The sequence below is a fragment of the Carassius gibelio genome, chromosome B22, assembly GCF_023724105.1.
Source record: "Carassius gibelio isolate Cgi1373 ecotype wild population from Czech Republic chromosome B22, carGib1.2-hapl.c, whole genome shotgun sequence".
In the NCBI taxonomy this organism is placed as follows: Eukaryota; Metazoa; Chordata; class Actinopteri; order Cypriniformes; family Cyprinidae; genus Carassius; species Carassius gibelio.
In genome coordinates this window covers 41711200-41728065 of record NC_068417.1, presented here as the reverse complement: position 1 = coordinate 41728065, position 16866 = coordinate 41711200, and the positions used below count along the sequence as shown (strand labels likewise).

General features: G+C 43.0%; 1 protein-coding gene and 5 non-coding genes across 7 annotated transcripts in view; 1 reads left to right on the top strand and 5 right to left on the bottom strand.

The window, feature by feature from the left end:
* The window catches only part of LOC127987501 (protein NYNRIN-like), a 363443-nt gene that overhangs the window by 131277 nt on the left and 215300 nt on the right, over window positions 1–16866 (top strand). The window lies entirely within an intron of this gene.
* LOC128002670 (5S ribosomal RNA) lies at window positions 652–770 on the bottom strand. Its single transcript, XR_008175414.1, has one exon. It is a non-coding gene; the product is annotated as a 5S ribosomal RNA (ribosomal RNA).
* Window positions 1273–1391, bottom strand: LOC127995310 (5S ribosomal RNA). Its single transcript, XR_008168264.1, has one exon. It is a non-coding gene; the product is annotated as a 5S ribosomal RNA (ribosomal RNA).
* LOC127995087 (5S ribosomal RNA) lies at window positions 6543–6661 on the bottom strand. Its single transcript, XR_008168051.1, has one exon. It is a non-coding gene; the product is annotated as a 5S ribosomal RNA (ribosomal RNA).
* Window positions 7029–7147, bottom strand: LOC127997193 (5S ribosomal RNA). Its single transcript, XR_008170065.1, has one exon. It is a non-coding gene; the product is annotated as a 5S ribosomal RNA (ribosomal RNA).
* LOC127995299 (5S ribosomal RNA) lies at window positions 7503–7621 on the bottom strand. The gene has a single exon (XR_008168253.1). It is a non-coding gene; the product is annotated as a 5S ribosomal RNA (ribosomal RNA).

The window sequence follows — 16866 nt, the reverse complement described above, 5'->3', positions numbered from 1 at the left end:
CATAGCTGGTCCAAAAGGTTTCCTGGGAGGCATTCTTTACCTCGAGGAACCTGTTCTCACACTCCGCTGTCTTTTCATCAATTTGGTTTGCAGATTCTATGACCTCCTCATCCGATGACTCTCTCAGGGCTTCAGCATACTCATGTCCCGCATCTATGACTTTAAAAAGTCTGTCCTGAAAATCTTCCATTCACTGAGAACTTCAGTCGGTTCCAAGAGTCCCGGTTTGGTGAGAGTATGAGCCCTTTTGGTGAATGAAGCCTGTGCTCTTGATCGCACACTTTTAAGCTTTTCCAAGTCTGCCATTGTTACTCCCTTTGTGTTGACTGGAGAGACGTCAATGCCAATGTGCACACGAGCTCCTTTATCCTTGATCAACGGGCAGTTTGATTAATGATAAACTTGGGGTCAGTCAAAGAAGTGAGAGGCCAGCTGATCCTGGGTTGATTGAGCTTCCTTAATGAAGCAGTCCGTGGCTGTTTTTTGCTGCATTCAATCCAGTGCAGTGGGCCGCGGTTTATAACTGTTCGGTTCTTTAAGAATATCCCCACCGAACGGGGCGTCAGGAGAGGACACGTTGTTACAACTCGTAGTGGATTTTATTTATTCTAACGCAACAATTATTATATACTAAGTGAAAAATGTCCAAAAAGCTTACAGCACCTGGTATTCCCAGGCAGTCTCCCATCCATGTACTAACCAGGCCCAAACCTGCTTAGCTTCCGAGATCAGACGAGATCGGGCATAGCCAGGTTGGTATGGCCGTAAGCGAAGTCTGCTGCAAAGAGAGGGCTATTTAAAGAACAGCCAATCTTATCGCCAGTACATTATATAAGTAGGAAAGAAAACCCAAAAGCTTAAAGCACCTGGTATTCCTAGGCAGTCTCTCATAAAAGTACTAACCAGACCTAAACCTGCTAAGATTCAGAGATCGGGCATTGACTCTTTTTTTTTTTTTTAATGAAAGATTATTATATAATTCGTGAAATTTTCCAAAAAGATTAAAGCACCTGGTATTCCCAGGCAGTCTCCCATCCATGTACTAAGCAGGCCCAAACCTGCTAATATTCAGAGATCAGGCATTGACTCTATTTTTTGGCAAAATTATTATATACTAAGTGAAAAATGTCCAAAAAGCTTACAGCACCTGGTATTCCCAGGCAGTCTCCCATCCATGTACTAACCAGGCCCAAACCTGCTAATATTCAGAGATCGGGCATTGACTCTATTTTTTGGCAAAATTATTATATACTAAGTGAAAAATGTCCAAAAAGCTTACAGCACCTGGTATTCCCAGGCGGTCTCCCATCCAAGTACTAACCAGGCCCAAACCTGCTTAGCTTCCGAGATCAGACGAGATCGGGCATAGCCAGGTTGGTATGGCCGTAAGCGAAGTCTGCTGCAAAGAGTGCTGCTGAAGAAGTGGTGCTGCTCTTCTGTCTAGAAATATGGCAAATAGTCTTAGTGTTTATACTTGACTAACTGGGGCCCAGGTCAGGAAGCAGACAGACTGGCTAAACCGACCGTCTGCTAGCTGCCTCCCGTCACAGAGGTCAGTTAATTCTCAGCACATAGAGACTCTTTCACCTAGATATCACACTATAGAGACTGTGTCTGTTCCCCGAACTAGAAAATACAAAAAAAGTCCAAACCAAGTTAAGGTTAACAATTTAATTGAGGTTCAACAAATAAAAAACAAATGCAATATGGATAAACAAATGATAAAGATTGGCTTACTGAATATCAGATCCATTTCTACGAAAACACTTTTTGTAAATAATATGATAACTGATCATAATATAGATGTGCTCTGTTTGACAGAAACTTGGCTAAAACCTGATGATTACATTATTTTAAATGAGTCCACCCCCCAAGATTACTGTGTGACGAGTCAGCTGCCTCCTCCCTGATTGTCACCGGCACCCCGTCCTAAATCGCCGCCCTTCACCAGGCTCCCGACTGGAGTGGGTGTGTGAGAGGAGGGGCGCTGGACGAGTCAGGGCTGGCGGCGTGTGATGGGGCACACCTGGAGGAAGTGGAGCCTCATTACCGCCGCTGTTTAAAAGCCCAACGCGCCTCTCCTCAGGAGACCGGTCTCTTCCCTGTGCATGCACACTGGTGTCCTCGTGGGTCCAGGAAGGGTGCGTTGAGGGACTCCCGCGCCACCAAGACGTGAGCTGCCGGACCCGCGATCCGGATGGGAACCGCACCCGTATACACGGCCGACGGGCCAGGATGCCGGGCCGTCCATCCCCTACCAGCGCCGCGGCCAACGAGAGAGACGCGGCCGCTAAGAGGAAGCCGCCGCCCCTCGCGCCCCGGACCAAGGAGGGGAGCGCGTGCGGCCGCCGGACTCCGCCCCTTACCTGGACCCTTCCTCCATGAACACTGCCCGACCCACACGAACCCCGCAGCACAACGAGGACACCAGATCCCCTGTTATTTTGGACACTTTCCCCCTTTGGCCACTTTTATTCCCTGTGTTTTATGATTTCTGTTAATAAAAGCCTCTCCGAGGCCTGACGCCACGCCCACTGTGTCTGTCTTGTGCTCCTCCCGTGACAACTGTTATAAACATGAGCCGTGTTTAAAAGGCAAAGGGGGAGGAGTTGCTTCAATTTATAACAACGTTTTTAGGATTTCTCAGAGGGCAGGCTTCAAGTATAACTCGTTTGAAGTAATGGTGCTTCATATAACATTATCCAGAGAAACCAATGTTAATGATAAATCCCCTGTTATGTTTGTACTGGCTACTGTATACAGGCCACCAGGGCACCATACAGACTTTATTAAAGAGTTTGGTGATTTTACATCCGAGTTAGTTCTGGCAGCAGATAAAGTCTTAATAGTTGGTGATTTTAATATCCATGTTGATAATGAAAAAGACGCATTGGGATCAGCATTTATAGACATTCTGAACTCTATTGGTGTTAGACAACATGTTTCAGGACCTACTCATTGTCGAAATCATACTCTAGATTTAATACTGTCACATGGAATTGATGTTGATAGTGTTGAAATTATTCAGCCAAGTGATGATATCTCAGATCATTATTTAGTTCTGTGTAAACTTCATATAGCCAAAATTGTAAATTCTACTTCTTGTTACAAGTATCGAAGAACCATCACTTTTACCACAAAAGACTGCTTTTTAAGTTATCTTCCTGATGTATCCAAATTCCTTAGCATATCCAAAACCTCAGAACAACTTGATGATGTAACAGAAACTATGGACTCTCTCTTTTCTAGCACTTTAAATACAGTTGCTCCTTTACGCTTAAGGAAGGTTAAGGAAAACAGTTTGACACCATGGTATAATGAGCATACTCGCACCCTAAAGAGAGCAGCCCGAAAAATGGAGCGCAGCTGGAGGAAAACAAAACTAGAGGTATTTCGTATTGCTTGGCGGGAAAGTAGCATATCCTATAGAAAAGCATTAAAACCTGCTAGATCTGATTACTTTTCTTCTCTTTTAGAAGAAAACAAACATAACCCCAGGTATTTATTCAATACAGTGGCTAAATTAACGAAAAATAAAGCCTCAACAAGTGTTGACATTTCCCAACACCACAACAGTAATGACTTTATGAACTACTTTACTTCTAAAATCGATACTATTAGAGATAAAATTGCAACCATTCAGCCGTCAGCTACCGTATCACATCAGACAGTGCACTATAGACCCCCTGAGGAACAGTTCCACTCATTCTCTACTATAGGAGAGGAAGAATTGTATAAACTTGTTAAATCATTTAAACCAACAACATGTATGTTAGACCCTATACCATCTAAGCTCTTAAAAGAGGTGCTTCCAGAAGTCATAGGTCCTCTTCTGACTATTATTAATTCCTCATTGTCATTAGGATATGTCCCCAAAACCTTCAAACTGGCTGTTATTAAGCCTCTCATAAAAAAAGCCACAACTTGACCCCAGAGAACTTGTTAGTTATAGACCAATCTCGAATCTCCCTTTTCTGTCCAAGATACTAGAAAAGGTGGTATCCTCACAAGTATATTCCTTCTTAGAGAATAATGGTATATGTGAGGATTTCCAGTCAGGATTTAGACCGTATCATAGTACTGAGACTGCTCTCCTTAGAGTTACAAATGATCTGCTCTTATCATCTGATCGTGGGTGTATCTCTCTATTAGTTTTATTGGATCTTAGTGCTGCGTTTGACACAATTGACCACAACATTCTTTTGCATAGACTTGAACACTTTGTTGGCATCAGTGGAAGTGCATTAGCATGGTTTAAATCGTACTTATATGACCGCCATCAGTTCGTAGCAGTGAATGAAGATGTATCATATCGATCACAAGTGCAGTATGGAGTACCTCAAGGCTCAGTACTAGGGCCGCTGCTCTTCACGCTTTATATGTTACCCTTGGGAGATATCATCAGGAAACATGGTGTTAGCTTTCACTGTTATGCTGATGATACGCAGCTCTATATTTCCTCGCAGCCTGGTGAAACACACCAATTTGAAAAACTAATGGAATGCATAGTCGATATAAAAAATTGGATGACGAGTAATTTCTTACTGCTAAATTCAGAAAAAACAGAGGTGTTAATCATAGGGCCTAAAAACTCTGCTTGTAATAACCTAGAACACGGTCTAAGACTTGATGGTTGCTCTGTCAATTCTTCGTCATCAGTTAGGAACCTAGGTGTGCTACTTGATCGCAATCTTTCCTTAGAAAGACACGTTTCTAGCATTTGTAAAACTGCATTTTTCCATATCAAAAATATATCTAAATTACGGCCTATGCTCTCAATGTCAAATGCAGAAATGTTAATCCATGCATTTATGACTTCAAGGTTAGACTATTGTAATGCTTTATTGGGTGGTTGTTCTGCACGCTTGGTAAACAAACTACAGCTAGTCCAAAATGCAGCAGCAAGAGTTCTTACTAGAACCAGGAAGTATGACCATATTAGCCCGGTCCTGTCCACACTGCACTGGCTCCCTATCAAACATCGTATAGATTTTAAAATATTGCTTATTACTTATAAAGCCCTGAATGGTTTAGCACCTCAGTATTTGAATGAGCTCCTTTTACATTATACTCCTCTACGTCCGCTACGTTCTCAAAACTCAGGCAATTTGATAATACCTAGAATATCAAAATCAACTGCGGCAGGCAGATCCTTTTCCTATTTGGCGCCTAAACTCTGGAATAACCTACCTAACATTGTTCGGGAGGCAGACACACTCTTGCAGTTTAAATCTAGATTAAAGACCCATCTCTTTAACCTGGCATACACATAACATACTAATATGCTTTTAATATCCAAATCCGTTAAAGGATTTTTAGGCTGCATTAATTAGGTAAACCGGAACCGGAAACACTTCACATAACACCGTACTTTCTACATCATTAGAAGAATGGCATCTACGCTAATATTTGTCTGTTTCTCTCTTGTTCCGAGGTCACCGTGGCCACGAGATCCAGTCTGTGTCCAGATCAGAGGGTCACTGCAGTCACCCGGATCCAGTACGTATCCAGACCAGATGGTGGATCAGCACCTAGAAAGGACCTCTACTGCCCTGAAAGACAGCGGAGACCAGGACAACTAGAGCCCCAGATACAGATCCCCTGTAAAGACCTTGTCTCAGAGGAGCACCAGGACAAGACCACAGGAAACAGATGATTCTTCTGCACAATCTGACTTTGCTGCAGCCTGGAATTGAACTACTGGTTTTTGTCTGGTCAGAGGAGAACTGACCCCCCAACTGAGCCTGGTTTCTCCCAAGGTTTTTTTCTCCATTCTGTCACCAATGGAGTTTCGGTTCCTTGCCGCTGTCGCCTCTGGCTTGCTTAGTTGGGGTCACTTCATCTACAGCGATATCATTGACTTGATTGCAAATAAAAACAGACACTATTTCAACTGAACAGAGATGACATAGCTGAATTCAATGATGAACTGCCTTTAACTATCATTTTGCATTATTGAGACACTGTTTTCCAAATGAATGTTGTTCAGTGCTTTGACGCAATGTATTTTGTTTAAAGCACTATATAAATAAAGGTGATTGATTGATTGAAGAGAGGGCTATTTAAAGAACAGCCAATCTTATCGCCAGTACATTATATAAGTAGGAAAGAAAACCCAAAAGCTTAAAGCACCTGGTATTCCTAGGCAGTCTCTCATAAAAGTACTAACCAGACCTAAACCTGCTAAGATTCAGAGATCGGGCATTGACTCTATTTTTTTTTTTTTTTTAATGAAAGATTATTATATAATTCGTGAAATTTTCCAAAAAGATTAAAGCACCTGGTATTCCCAGGCAGTCTCCCATCCATGTACTAACCAGGCCCAAACCTGCAAATATTCAGAGATCGGGCATTGACTCTATTTTTTGGCAAAATTATTATATACTAAGTGAAAAATGTCCAAAAAGCTTACAGCACCTGGTATTCCCAGGCAGTCTCCCATCCATGTACTAACCAGGCCCAAACCTGCTAATATTCAGAGATCGGGCATTGACTCTATTTTTTGGCAAAATTATTATATACTAAGTGAAAAATGTCCAAAAAGCTTACAGCACCTGGTATTCCCAGGCGGTCTCCCATCCAAGTACTAACCAGGCCCAAACCTGCTTAGCTTCCGAGATCAGACGAGATCGGGCATAGCCAGGTTGGCATGGCCGTAAGCGAAGTCTGCTGCAAAGAGAGGGCTATTTAAAGACCAGCCAATCTTATTGCCAGTACATTATATAAGTAGGAAAGAAACCCCAAAAGCTTAAAGCACCTGGTATTCCTAGGCAGTCTCTCATAAAAGTACTAACCAGACCTAAACCTGCTAAGATTCAGAGATCGGGCATTGACTCTTTTTTTTTTTTTTTTAATGAAAGATTATTATATAATTCGTGAAATTTTCCAAAAGGATTAAAGCACCTGGTATTCCCAGGCAGTCTCCCATCCATGTACTAACCAGGCCCAAACCTGCTAATATTCAGAGATCAGGCATTGACTCTATTTTTTGGCAAAATTATTATAAACTAAGTGAAAAATGTCCAAAAAGCTTACAGCACCTGGTATTCCCAGGCAGTCTCCCATCCAAGTACTAACCAGGCCCAAACCTGCTTAGCTTCCGAGATCAGACGAGATCGGGCATAGCCAGGTTGGTATGGCTGTAAGCGAAGTCTGCTGCAAAGAGAGGGCTATTTAAAGACCAGCCAATCTTATCGCCAGTACATTATATAAGTAGGAAAGAAAACCCAAAAGCTTAAAGCACCTGGTATTCCTAGGCAGTCTCTCATCAAAGTACTAACCAGACCTAAACCTGCTAAGATTCAGAGATCGGGCATTGACTATTTTTTGGCAAAATTATTATATACTAAGTGAAAAATGTCCAAAAGCTTACAGCACCTGGTATTCCCAGGCAGTCTCCCATCCATGTACTAACCAGGCCCAAACCTGCTAATATTCAGAGATCGGGCATTGACTCTATTTTTTGGCAAAATTATTATATACTAAGTGAAAAATGTCCAAAAAGCTTACAGCACCTGGTATTCCCAGGCGGTCTCCCATCCAAGTACTAACCAGGCCCAAACCTGCTTAGCTTCCGAGATCAGACGAGATCGGGCATAGCCAGGTTGGTATGGCCGTAAGCGAAGTCTGCTGCAAAGAGTGCTGCTGAAGAAGTGGTGCTGCTCTTCTGTCTAGAAATATGGCAAATAGTCTTAGTGTTTATACTTGACTAACTGGGGCACAGGTCAGGAAGCAGACAGACTGGCTAAACCGACTGTCTGCTAGCTGCCTCCCGTCACAGAGGTCAGTTAATTCTCAGCACATAGAGACTCTTTCACCTAGATATCACACTATAGAGACTGTGTCTGTTCCCCGAACTAGAAAATACAAAAAATGTCCAAACCAAGTTAAGGTTAACAATTTAATTGAGGTTCAACAAATAAAAAACAAATGCAATATGGATAAACAAATGATAAAGATTGGCTTATTGAATATCAGATCCATTTCTACGAAAACACTTTTTGTAAATAATATGATAACTGATCATAATATAGATGTGCTCTGTTTGACAGAAACTTGGCTAAAACCTGATGATTACATTATTTTAAATGAGTCCACCCCCCAAGATTACTGTTATAAACATGAGCCGCGTTTAAAAGGCAAAGGGGGAGGAGTTGCTTCAATTTATAACAACGTTTTTAGGATTTCTCAGAGGGCAGGCTTCAAGTATAACTCGTTTGAAGTAATGGTGCTTCATATAACATTATCCAGAGAAACCAATGTTAATGATAAATCCCCTGTTATGTTTGTACTGGCTACTGTATACAGGCCACCAGGGCACCATACAGACTTTATTAAAGAGTTTGGTGATTTTACATCCGAGTTAGTTCTGGCTGCAGATAAAGTCTTAATAGTTGGTGATTTTAATATCCATGTCGATAATGAAAAAGACGCATTGGGATCAGCATTTATAGACATTCTGAACTCTATTGGTGTTAGACAACATGTTTCAGGACCTACTCATTGTCGAAATCATACTCTAGATTTAATACTGTCACATGGAATTGATGTTGATAGTGTTGAAATTATTCAGCCAAGTGATGATATCTCAGATCATTATTTAGTTCTGTGTAAACTTCATATAGCCAAAATTGTAAATTCTACTTCTTGTTACAAGTATCGAAGAACCATCACTTCTACCACAAAAGACTGCTTTTTAAGTTATCTTCCTGATGTATCCAAATTCCTTAGCATATCCAAAACCTCAGAACAACTTGATGATGTAACAGAAACTATGGACTCTCTCTTTTCTAGCACTTTAAATACAGTTGCTCCTTTACGCTTAAGGAAGGTTAAGGAAAACAGTTTGACACCATGGTATAATGAGCATACTCGCACCCTAAAGAGAGCAGCCCGAAAAATGGAGCGCAGCTGGAGGAAAACAAAACTAGAGGTATTTCGTATTGCTTGGCGGGAAAGTAGCATATCCTATAGAAAAGCATTAAAACCTGCTAGATCTGATTACTTTTCTTCTCTTTTAGAAGAAAACAAACATAACCCCAGGTATTTATTCAATACAGTGGCTAAATTAACGAAAAATAAAGCCTCAACAAGTGTTGACATTTCCCAACACCACAACAGTAATGACTTTATGAACTACTTTACTTCTAAAATCGATACTATTAGAGATAAAATTGCAACCATTCAGCCGTCAGCTACCGTATCACATCAGACAGTGCACTATAGACCCCCTGAGGAACAGTTCCACTCATTCTCTACTATAGGAGAGGAAGAATTGTATAAACTTGTTAAATCATTTAAACCAACAACATGTATGTTAGACCCTATACCATCTAAGCTCTTAAAAGAGGTGCTTCCAGAAGTCATAGGTCCTCTTCTGACTATTATTAATTCCTCATTGTCATTAGGATATGTCCCCAAAACCTTCAAACTGGCTGTTATTAAGCCTCTCATAAAAAAGCCACAACTTGACCCCAGAGAACTTGTTAGTTATAGACCAATCTCGAATCTCCCTTTTCTGTCCAAGATACTAGAAAAGGTGGTATCCTCACAATTATATTCCTTCTTAGAGAATAATGGTATATGTGAGGATTTCCAGTCAGGATTTAGACCGTATCATAGTACTGAGACTGCTCTCCTTAGAGTTACAAATGATCTGCTCTTATCATCTGATCGTGGGTGTATCTCTCTATTAGTTTTATTGGATCTTAGTGCTGCGTTTGACACAATTGACCACAACATTCTTTTGCACAGACTTGAACACTTTGTTGGCATCAGTGCAAGTGCATTAGCATGGTTTAAATCGTACTTATATGACCGCCATCAGTTCGTAGCAGTGAATGAAGATGTATCATATCGATCACAAGTGCAGTATGGAGTACCTCAAGGCTCAGTACTAGGGCCGCTGCTCTTCACGCTTTATATGTTACCCTTGGGAGATATCATCAGGAAACATGGTGTTAGCTTTCACTGTTATGCTGATGATACGCAGCTCTATATTTCCTCGCAGCCTGGTGAAACACACCAATTTGTCTAAGACTTGATGGTTGCTCTGTCAATTCTTCGTCATCAGTTAGGAACCTAGGTGTGCTACTTGATCGCAATCTTTCCTTAGAAAGACACATTTCTAGCATTTGTAAAACCGCATTTTTCCATCTCAAAAATATATCTAAATTACGGCCTATGCTCTCAATGTCAAATGCAGAAATGTTAATCCATGCATTTATGACTTCAAGGTTAGACTATTGTAATGCTTTATTGGGTGGTTGTTCTGCACGCTTGGTAAACAAACTACAGCTAGTCCAAAATGCAGCAGCAAGAGTTCTTACTAGAACCAGGAAGTATGACCATATTAGCCCGGTCCTGTCCACACTGCACTGGCTCCCTATCAAACATTGTATAGATTTTAAAATATTGCTTATTACTTATAAAGCCCTGAATGGTTTAGCACCTCGGTATTTGAATGAGCTCCTTTTACATTATACTCCTCTACGTCCGCTACGTTCTCAAAACTCAGGCAATTTGATAATACCTAGAATATCAAAATCAACTGCGGGCGGCAGATCCTTTTCCTATTTGGCGCCTAAACTCTGGAATAACCTACCTAACATTGTTCGGGAGGCAGACACACTCTTGCAGTTTAAATCTAGATTAAAGACCCATCTCTTTAACCTGGCATACACATAACATACTAATATGCTTTTAATATCCAAATCCGTTAAAGGATTTTTAGGCTGCATTAATTAGGTAAACCGGAACCGGAAACACTTCACATAACACCGTACTTTCTACATCATTAGAAGAATGGCATCTACGCTAATATTTGTCTGTTTCTCTCTTGTTCCGAGGTCACCGTGGCCACGAGATCCAGTCTGTGTCCAGATCAGAGGGTCACTGCAGTCACCCGGATCCAGTACGTATCCAGACCAGATGGTGGATCAGCACCTAGAAAGGACCTCTACTGCCCTGAAAGACAGCGGAGACCAGGACAACTAGAGCCCCAGATACAGATCCCCTGTAAAGACCTTGTCTCAGAGGAACACCAGGACAAGACCACAGGAAACAGATGATTCTTCTGCACAATCTGACTTTGCTGCAGCCTGGAATTGAACTACTGGTTTTCGTCTGGTCAGAGGAGAACTGACCCCCCAACTGAGCCTGGTTTCTCCCAAGGTTTTTTTCTCCATTCTGTCACCGATGGAGTTTCGGTTCCTTGCCGCTGTCGCCTCTGGCTTGCTTAGTTGGGGTCACTTCATCTACAGCAATATCATTGACTTGATTGCAAATAAAAACAGACACTATTTCAACTGAACAGAGATGACATAGCTGAATTCAATGATGAACTGCCTTTAACTATCATTTTGCATTATTGAGACACTGTCTCCAAATGAATGTTGTTCAGTGCTTTGACGCAATGTATTTTGTTTAAAGCACTATATAAATAAAGGTGATTGATTGATTGATTGAACAGAGGGCTATTTAAAGAACAGCCAATCTTATCGCCAGTACATTATATAAGTAGGAAAGAAAACCCAAAAGCTTAAAGCACCTGGTATTCCTAGGCAGTCTCTCATAAAAGTACTAACCAGACCTAAACCTGCTAAGATTCAGAGATCGGGCATTGACTCTTTTTTTTTTTTTTTTAATGAAAGATTATTATATAATTCGTGAAATTTTCCAAAAAGATTAAAGCACCTGGTATTCCCAGGCAGTCTCCCATCCATGTACTAACCAGGCCCAAACCTGCAAATATTCAGAGATCGGCATTGACTCTATTTTTTGGCAAAATTATGGTTCGGTTCTTTAAGAATATCCCCACCGAATGGGGCGTCAGGAGAGGACACGTTGTTACAACTCGTAGTGGATTTTATTTATTCTTGGTTCATTTTTAATTACAGTTGATTAGTCCACAAATATCAGCAGCAGGTTATAAACCTGGAGAAATAGAGAGGTTATAATGTAAACAATACTGATAACCATAAAATCTAAATATAAATATAGATTACATAATATAATATATACAAATATAAATAAAATATAAATTTCAATATAGTCAGTATTTAATCTTATAAATATCATAATATACTTTGTGTAGCCATTTAGTTTAAATACTAAGCACATGCATATTAACACAGAAATGCAACAACTTCACACACACCAAATATACAATGTCAATGTTACACATTAAACCAATAGCGTTCTCAGTCTGTTGGCTCAAAGTGAAAAACAGTGAGTGTAGTTCTAAGTGGCATCGCTGAGCATAGTAATCCATTACAAAATGTAAAGTGATCAACTACATTACCCATCCAGCACCGCAAACAGGAAGTAACTCGTGTGACAGTGAAACGCTCCAATTTCAAACATTTGCCTTTTTATAGCCACGGATACTATCGAGCCGACAATATTAAACATCAGATCGCACACAAGGTTTTATCAGCGTGACCAAAGTAACAGTTATCAATCATACAAACCGCGCACATATAACGGCAGCACAGCAGTAACGCAACAGACAACAAACTCAATGGATAAAAACAGCAGCTTACCGGTGGCGCATCTCTCCTGACGAGACAACATGCCAAAATGAATACTCGCTCCCACTTATAGCCCGCGCTCATTCATTACTGGATTTAACACACCTGTTTGGGATTTGACTGGTCCATGCTTCAATCAGGTAAGTGAAACCTCCCACCTATTATCCTGCGTTACATTACGAACACCCGTGACATAGTGAACGCAACACCTCCCACTTGACCGACTGATCATGTGATTTAAGGCGGTCACAGGCAAAACATTACACCACATATATATCCTTTGTTTTGTTTTTTTGTTTTTTGTTTTTTTGTTTTTTTTCTTCTTCATGAAGAATAGGACACCATTGTCATTGTTCAGACACCTCCCCTGACAGATGTGTGGTGTTCTGCCAGGTTTGGTCATATGGGGTATGTACTCTTCATTCTTCGTGAATGGTGGTGCAAGTGGTGGTGAAGGCAGCATAGAAGCATACCAACCAGTGAAAAAAAAAAAAAAAAAAAAAGAGAGAAAGAGAGAGAGAGAAAGAGGTATCCTGAGGTAATGCCTTCATAATTGGGGTTTGGGTGTTTAGGCAGCGCCTGGAGAACTGGTGGCCAAAGAGACGAGGTCTAGGAGTCACTGGTCTTCCACAGGGATGAGGACTACCAGTCTCCTCACGTCTCGCCGTAGGATGACTGACGTCAACTGCTGAGTATTCCTCTTCAGTTGCCCAACTATAAGGGAGGCAAGGGGGGCCTGCACACGTCTTAACGTCTGCGTCTCTCACAAGTCCTTTCTTGTCAGGGTACACAGCCTGGATCCGTCCGAGCCGGAATTGCCCTCGCAGTGCGTTTTGATCAGCAATCCAAACAATGTCACCTATCGCTACATTTCTTTGGGTCTGGTGCCCCTTTGGCCGAATGAATAAATTAGGTCCGGCCAGTTCACTCCACTTCTTCCAGAACATATCCACACCAATCTGGATGAATCTGAAACGGCGCCAGGGATGGGTGCACAAGTCAATTCCTCCTGTATCTCCCCCTTGCCTGGTCCTCCCGAGAAGCAGAGTATTGGGGGTCAAATACTCTGTAGAGTCTTCTTGTTCTTGTGCCCTAGCGTCAATCGGCCTTTCATTTGTGAGGTTAGCTGCCTGGTAGAAGAGGGTTTGGAGCTCACCCCAGGTGAGCGAGCTTGTTGTCCCTCCGAGGCTAGTGAGAGCCCTTTTTATGACCTTAACTGCAGCTTCCGCAGACCCGTTGCGATGAGGTGCGTCAGCCGGATGAAAGTTCCATGCCCACACTGTCCCATTCTTGGCGGCTTTGTCCTCTATGGATGCTTCCCGTAAGGTAGCTAAGTACCTATGCAAATCTTGTAGGGCAGGTTTAGCTCCAATGAAATTGGTTCCTCTATCTGACCACAATTTTCTGGGATTGCCTCTCAATGCTACAAAGCGGGAGTAAGTTTGGAGAAAGCTTTCAGATGATTGGTCGTCAACGAGGTCCACATGGACTGCCCTTGATGCCATGCAACAGAATACTATGCCCCAAACTTTTTTTCCTGTTCTTTTCTTGACAGCATCCTTGATTTCAAAGGGGCCAAAGAGGTCTAGTGTGGTATACTCAAATGGGTTAGCACGCTGTGAGCGTTCTGGCGGCAGATCACTCATCATCTGCTGGCACATCTTCCCTTTCAGTTTGCGACATGTAATACAGTTGTTTGCAACTTTCTTTACTATCCTCCGACCTTGCACAATCCATGCCTTCCTCCTGGTGCGCAGAAGCGTGGCAGCAACACCTTCATGGTTCTCGTCATGAGCTTCTCTTGACAGTAGTGTTGTGAGCCATGAACGAAATGGAATTAAAGGAACAGCTGTTCCATCTTCTTTCCAGGACTGGATTCGTCCTCCACAGAGAAGGATTCCTGTGCTCTCGTCTTTGTGGACCACCAAGCGGTTCAGTGTTGAGTCCAGGAACTGACTGCCATCTTGGGCTGCGAGGACCAGGTCTTGGAAAGCTTGCGCTCTCTCCTCAGTTGACAAGACAGAGCAGTTTGCCTCCACTTTGATGAGTCAGGTGCCTGGCATTTTCTCAGCCAGTTTTCTGCAGGCCTTCGAGTCCAGGCTATGGAACCACACAGCTTAGACAGAGAACTGAAGCGTTGAGGTTTCACAAGGCGTACCAAACCAATCGCCCAGGGCCTTCTCTGTCTGTCTGCCACTGATGTTGCACCCGAGACAGCTGGTGATGTTGATCTACCGTTGACTCCATGTCTGAGGTCCGCATTGATGTCAGGCCCGTTAAGGTCAGTTCTTTCTTTTGACTGGGCCCTGGTAATCACAGCTGAGAAGGCTTTCCGCTGAAGTTTTCCCACATCTTCAGCAGCAGAGGGTGTAATCTCACTGGCCATCTTCATAGGCCAGTCGGTCTTAGGCCATTTCAGGAACTCAGGGCCTTGCTGCCATTCTGACCCTTCATCAAGTTCCTCCGGAGTTGCACCTCTGGTAAGAATGTCAGCAATGTTTCGTCTGCCTTCAATCCACCTCCAATCTTCCACATGTCCGGCTTTCTGAATCTCACCGATTCGATTCGCGAAAAAGGTCTGGAAGCCGTAGCTGTCCTTTTGGATGGCTGCCAGGATTGTTTGGCTGTCCACAAAGTGAATCCATTGCTTAACTTTAATGTGGCAGTGCTTCTCAAAATACTTTTTTAGGCGGGTAGCGAAGACCGCGCCACAGAGTTCTGCTTTGATCACATCTCCTTTTTGGTCGAGAGGGGTCAGTTTAGCCTTGGATTCCACCAACTTCATTACAACCTTGTCTTGGTTCTCCCACCGCAGGTAGAGTACGGCTCCATAGGAGGATTAGCTTCCATCTGAGAACGTGATCCCTGTCGGTGGGCCTATGGCTCCAGGAGGCGTGAGGCTTCTCTCAAACCTTACCTGGCCAAGTCTCACAAATTCTTCAAAGAGCGTTATTGCGGCTTCTCTAAGTTTCAGTGAGAGAGGGGCATCCCATGTGTCTTTAAATAGGTTGTCCTTGCCAGCTTCCTGGAATGATTCTCGTACCAACATCACTCCCCTCTGTTTGGCTGGTGAGGCAAGACCAACCGGGTCGTATAATGCGGCAATCTGGCTAAGAAGTATGCGTCGGTTAAGGGGATTTGGTGTTCCTTCCCTGACATCCTCCATGCTCAGATTAAATCCTGTCCTCATTTTCCCTCTTTTCTTAGAGAAGTTGATAGAAGTTAGCAACCGGAGCTTGTCTGTCTCAGGTTCGTAACCGACCCCAAGCGCTTTGTTCTCCCCATCATGCATTTGGTTGGGCAGTACGAGGGTCGTGGGTACAGTTGTTTCAGAAGGGGCTCCACTCCTCCCACTTTGGCGTGACAGAACCCATGGTTTCAGGAAGAAGCCTCCCGCTCTCAAAATCTCCTCCACCCCTTTGGTGATCCTCTCCAGTGTCTTGAGGTCATCATGTGAGGTCAGGATGTCATCCACATAGCTGTCCTCAGTCAGAGCTCGCCGTTCTTCAATCATATCAGCAAACTGAGGAAGGTTGGCTGTCTCTTTCATTGCAACTTGGGCAATACATCCTGCTGGTTTATCGCCGATATTTACTCTGACGACTGCAAACTCCTCAATGTTGTCCTCAGGGTAGTCTCTCCAGAGAAAGCGGTGGAGGTGAACTTCACCATCTTTCAGCCACACTGAGTTATACATCTTTTTTACATCGCCTAGTGTGGCATGGAGTCCACTCCTGAACCTCAGAAGGACACCTCTGATGGAATTGAGTACATCAGGACCCTTGTGAAGGAGATCATTTAGACTTATGCCTCGGAACTCTTGGCTACTATTCCACACAATTCTCACAGGGGTTGAGGAGGAGTGAGGGTTCGGTGTACCATTTAGGTCCTTCCCAGTTGTTAATTTCCTCCCTTGTGAGTTTTGCAGCAGCCCCTCTTGAAACCATTTCATGTATTTGTTCTTTGTATGCAGCCTTCCACACAGGATCTTTCTCCAGACGTTTCTCAGTGTTTCTGAAGGTCGCCTCCACTGCCTGCCGATTGTTTGGCAGTGCTGTGAGGTCTTTCTTCCAGGGATAAGCTGCGTCCCAGTGGGGAGAGTTGCTGTGTTTGTCCGCCAGCACGTATGTTAGGCATTCTTTTATCTTTTCCAGGTCCCGCTCTTCCTTAAGGGTCATTTCTTTTCCTCCAGGGGGGCACCTACCACACTTGCAGCCACCACATTGGGGACTGCACGCAGCTACGATGCTGCCCCTCCTGAACCACTCGAAGACGTCTTTGTTGGCTGTTGCTGTGCTCCGGACAAGCGCATTTCCTTCCTCTTCCCGATGTATGA